This window comes from Podarcis cretensis (assembly GCF_951804945.1).
Source record: "Podarcis cretensis genome assembly, chromosome: 15".
NCBI lineage: Eukaryota > Metazoa > Chordata > Lepidosauria > Squamata > Lacertidae > Podarcis > Podarcis cretensis.
The window spans coordinates 24,144,108-24,149,741 of record NC_137185.1 but is presented as its reverse complement, the minus strand read 5'-3'; the positions used below and the strand labels follow the sequence as shown (position 1 = coordinate 24,149,741).

Here is a 5,634-nt window from a genome sequence, read left to right as displayed (position 1 = left end):
TTAAATATTTTATGGCTCATTTTTGCTCTGGAGGAGCTTGAGCTTTCTATGGAAGAGAGGATCAGGTAGAGAGGCAATTGAGAGAAAGAAAGGGGAACCTGGATAGAGGGCTAAGGAGGTAACAATCAAAGGGAGCAACTCAGAGTCAAAAGAGACATCAATTTGGTTCCATCTGGGGCAGAAGATACAGTCGGATCGATCAATCTGATGGAAGGCTCCCTGTGGCTCTCCAAACGCCAGCCTTATAGAGATTGCTTAGCATTCCCTCTCCCTCTCTTTCCTTGAGTTAAGGTGATAAATCAAGGTGAGTTGCTGCTCCTCCACTCATTTTATGATATACACCCAGACCCCTGGCCTGCAGGACAGAGCATGGAAGATGGATTGGCTGGTTCTCCTGGAGTCCCTGGGAAAGGCGCATGTCATCATGATGAATATTCCCAAGACATTTTTTTAACTGACTCAGAAGAATGTCCCACAGGCATGGCCAAGGGGGTCAAGGAGAAAGATGGTGAGTGTTGTTGTTATTTTTTCCCTAGACATAAACCAATCTGCTAGGGATCAGGCAGATACTGCAAAGTGTGAGTGTGCTTGGGTGGTTTCTTCTCCAGCTGTTTGAAACAACCAGGATGCTGGAAGCAGTGCTGGCGTAATCACCAACATTTTCAATATAACACTGGATAGTAATTAAAAAGGTAATCAAAACTGTAACTTCCATCATACCCAGCATGGCCAATAATCAGGGATGATGGGAGTTGGAGTCCACTATTGTGCAAGTGTAGCCAACATAGTCACCTCTGGATCTTGAGGACTATAACTCCCATCATCCCTGACCATTGGCTATGCTGGCTGGGGAGGATAGGAATTAGAGTCTGTAATGTCTAGAGGGTACCATGCTGACCCCATGTCGACAGAACTTCCTCTATGAGCAGGCATGCCTTACCCACCCTCTGTCAGTTTTTAAGCAGACCTTAAAGGCTTTTCTGCTTCAGATATTTTAATTAATATGCTAGCACTCTATATTTAAACTGCTGCTGTTTTTAAATCCTGAAATTTAGCTGCTGAATTTTAATACATGTAGCATTTTGGTATTGTTTTCAGATGCTGCTGGGATAATACTCTGTGATGTTTTAGCATTTAGATTGTGATTTTATGTTACGATTTGATGAATTCTCTTGGTTGCTTTTCCCCCTAAATGCTGGAAGTCAGGCAGCTGACAAATGTTGAGATAAAGAAGCAGGCTAAACTAAATGAAAAATAATAATAAAAGGATGCAACTGGAAAACTCTTCCTGGTTGAAATTTTGAAACATTTGCCAGTTAGTGTGCATAGGTGAATCTGACGATTTGGGTTTCTCGCAATCTCTCTTTTCTTATTTTTTCTAATCTTAAATTCAGCTTGAATTTGTAAATTAGTCAGTATTCTAGTGTGAATTTTTCCTAATACACCCATATTTGTATGCAATATTGTCTAATAATTCCCCCCAAAAGGATTTTCTGTTGAAATGATGCATTTTGTGTGTTATTCTCACCAATATATGCATTTTTATGCACACTTTACCCAGTACATGCATTTTTGTACACATCACTTGACTGGAGAACTTAATTGCAAAATTCAGAGAAGTGTGATTTTTTTTTTTTTTTGGAAGTGTTGCTGCATTTTTGATCTCACATTGCTTTAGAATGTGCAGTTTAAGTAGGCTTGCCTGTAAATGAGAACCAAATTGAATTTCTGCCACATCCCCACTGGTTAGCAAATTGTAATAAGCCATTTTTAAAAACCCTGGGTACAAAGAGAAAGCATCACAGAGGGAATTTCTGACGTGTTCTTCCAGCTCAGCTATATTTCTGCCAATTGCCCCAGCATTCTTTTTTTGCATTCAGAGCTGTGATAGCTTTGCATGTGCCCCCCACTTTCGCAGGGCATTCTGCTGTTTGTTGGTTTCTGGCACCAATCAGAACAATACAGGAGACTTTAAATGACACCTTGATTATCACTCACATTTTCAGACACTGTCCAACAGCAGTAACTGTCAGCTTTCATCATGCGAGGCCGCGAGTTCTCATCAAAACACTCTGCCGTTCTGGAGAAAGAGAGAGAGACCTCGACGACTTCTCCGTCGATTAGGATTCTTCCTTCTCATCCCTTAAGAGCTTGCTTCCTCCGGGAGACGTCTTAGACCTGCTTGGTATTTATTTTCTCCATCAAGGCAGTAGCTTGGGGTTTTCTTGTTTATTTAGCTATTTACAGGTTTGAAAGAGAGACGAGAGGTTGAGAGGCCCTTGTATTACAGCTGAAACAAATTGGAGGAAAAATTGGTCTCCAGCAAATGCTTCCAGCTCAAATTAGCTGGCAGGCATTTGAATTGATAGCCGGGGTTAGCAGTGTGCAGATTTGGTGTGACAAAAGTGGGAGAGGGTGGGGAATGGATTTTACTCTTTTTTAAAATGGGGGGGAGGATCACATCTATAAAGAAAAAAGGGAAAACATGGGGTGGGGGACCTGAGGCCCAGGGGGTCTTTGTAGCTCTCCAGAACTCTCCCCAGGCTAGACCTCCAGATGGCTCTGCATTGCGCCCTGAGCATTTTTTCGTGGTTGGGATTGTGACATCCTGTTGCAATGCCTTTTTTGCTTGGCTGGATGCAGGACAGAGGGAGAGGTATGTGAGTGTGTGTAAAAAGTAGCCTGTTGTATGGAGGTAAAACCTTCTCCTCTGGCTTGAACTACTTTCCTCCCTGCTGCTCGACTGTGTTCTTCCAGCAAGATATTTCTGTGTGGGAAAGAGTGGTTGAGGGTCAAACACCATAGGACAGAATTCTGAAAGCATGTAGGAAAAAAGAGAGACTAGAATCCTGAATTAGAGGAAAATCAGTGCACGATTACAGGCTCCACCCATTTCTCCTGAACCCTATCAGTAGGTGTAGAGTGGTTTTAACCTTTCTCCTGCCCCCACTACCCACTGTGTTCCTGATTCAGATTAAAATGAATTGATCGTTTTGCTGCATCATTTCCATTATCAAAAGCTTCCCCCTCTCACATAGGGAGTCAGCCATCCAGCCTTTTGATTTCAGATCTTAATAATGAGCCGGGAAGCATTAAAGTGATTGCACCCTCTTTTGTGTGGTTTTTTTATATTATAAAAGTGTGTATTTGCCTAGTATGTTCTCTGTGTGCAACTGTGTACATATCTCTCTGTGTTAAGGGTGTACCTCTCTCTCTCTCTCTCTCCCTCCCTCCCTCCCTCCCTCCCTCTCTCTGTGTGTATGCTGTTGTGTGTGCAACCAATTACAGTTAAGTGTATGTCCCTGAGTCTTAAGTGTATCCCTTTGTGTGTGAGTGTAATTATGTTTATGGGCTAAAGGGGCATGGTTGGGTGCATGTCAGGCCTCAACCACTGCTGGGAAATAGTCCCAAAAGTCTTTCCACTGGGGTAATGCAGCTCTTTTGGCTAGAAAGATGTCCCTCATTCCTGATTTAGAGCACTAAAGGTCAAACCCAGCATTGCTAGCTCTCAAAATGCAAAATCATGCAGCAACCAAGAACCAACATAAGCCCCAATGAGCTACCAAAACATTCAAACAGCAAGACAGTCCACAAAAACACAACAAGGGGTCAGCTTCACCCTCAGGGTCCCCCCCTCAGAATTTTCTAAGCAAGTAGTTCTTTACTTATCATAGAGTAGCCCTCCAGATGTGCTTCCTTAGGGTGGCTGCATCAGCACCACTGATGAGACCCAATAACTAAAACAGGGGTGCCCAAACTTTTTTCAAAGAGGGCCAGATTTGATGAAGTGAACATGCGTGAGGGCCAACTAAAGTTGTTTAGCTTTTTTCAGGATTTTACCCCAGGACATATACTGCCACGGGGGCCGGATTAAATTGACCAGCGGGCCGGATTAGACCCCCGAAATGGACTTTGGACATGCCTGATCTAAAAGCTCTCACCTTCTGTCCCACAGACACACACTTCTATAAACATGGAGACACAAAGCAGGGACCACTTCTGGTGATCTTAGGATCTGGAGTAGGTGGGGAAGGTTTTCTAGGAGGTGGTCCCAATGTCTCCCATCACTTCTCTCCTAGGGAGTGGAAATGCCCTTCTCTTAAAAGCATTCACTCCATTTCCAGGGTCCTGCTCTGGGAAGGTTTATTCTGCTTGCCTGCTGCTCAAGATGATTGCCTGGAGCTGCATCAGCCTCCTAAAGGCACAGGCTACTTTCAGCTTGGAGAGTGACTGAGCTGATCGTGATGGGGTAGGTGGGAAACATTCCATTAAGGAATGCACCATTGAGGGCAGTACAGGAGATCTGTCAGTGTGGGTGATGGACACAGATCGCGGATTGCTCATTTACTGGAGGAGAGGAAGGCGTTGACTGCTTCCTGGGGAGCATATTGCACTGTGACAGAATGAGAAATGAGAGGCCTTCTTCAGGAAAGTACATGCCATGCCAAAGTGTGGGCAAAAACCACCGCTCGGTGCCAATTTAATGCATCCCCCAAAGGCCTCCCAGGCAGATGTTTCTATCTCTTTTGATCTTCCCTATTACCTCCCGCCCAACCCACCTTCTCTCTCCCTCTCTATACCCTTTCAAGAATGAGACCCTGGTCACCTTGTCCTGAATTACTGGGAACAGCTGTGGCTTGTGGAAACAAATAGAAGCATCTTCATTTTTAAGAGAAATGATGCATTGAGCCAGCCAGCTGCCCCTGCCTCTGTTGCTCCGCCGCTGTACGTGAGCACACACGTTTTGACAGATGGCACGGCTTTGAGTGACTGCTTCAATTTTTATTCTTTCTTATAATCCACGGTTTGAGTTCCAAATACTTTAAAACCATTACCGGCCCATAGATCACCCCAAAGTGCTAGAGTCCGGTGCGCTTAATAACCCTCTGGAAAGTGCTATCAATCAGTAGAGGGAAAACACCTAGCAGCAAACTGTTTAGTGCCTAAGATACCTGCTTTTGTCAGAGACGGATGGGACTGCAGCACTCTGCAGAGGTTCCTCAATGCCAGTGTTTCTGCTCTCTTCTCTTCAGGTGCTGGAGGCAAACCTATTAGGTCTGCTCCGAACATTTGACCATTTTGAATCTCAGCTGTTGGGGGGGGGGAGGGCAAACCTGCCCATTTCAGTTTCTCTTAGTTTCTCAGTTTTTCAATCTTAAATTCAGTTCTTGTAGCATATAGTCCAACTGTGGAACTCACTCCCACAGGAGGCAGCAATGGAGTACTGCATTGCAAAATTTAGAGAAGAGTGGATTTAAATGGATGGCTATGTTTCTGTTTGTGTATTGTTTCAGAAAATTCAGGTAGAGTAAGTGCACCATTAAATGTGAGCTGAAAAGAATTTATCCCCCATCTCTACTCTCAAATCAAGAGCAGTAATGTCAGGAGGATAGACGTATTTCCTTCAAAAAATAAATAAATCGTAAGTATATTCACTCACCTCCTCACTTCATTGCTGCTGTGGTTTTCTTCTCCTTAGTTAAGGGGGGCATATCAATTAGTAAGGGACCATGTGATAAATGAGCTTAAGCTGTGAAATTGTGTAACCAATCAGATTTGTACAACTGATGGGGAGATAAAAGCTTCCAGATAAGCCATCCCACCCAGGGACTCCAGCCAGGGAACACAGGATGA

The 5,634-nt window shown here is 44.0% G+C and overlaps 1 long non-coding RNA gene across 1 annotated transcript; it reads left to right on the top strand.

Moving 5' to 3' along the window:
- Positions 1–385: 385 nt before the first annotated feature.
- Positions 386–5,392, top strand: LOC307204427. The gene is made up of 3 exons (XR_013833689.1): positions 386–508; positions 2,007–2,185; positions 5,295–5,392. It is a non-coding gene; the product is annotated as an uncharacterized lncRNA (long non-coding RNA).
- The last annotated feature ends 242 nt before the right edge of the window (positions 5,393–5,634 follow it).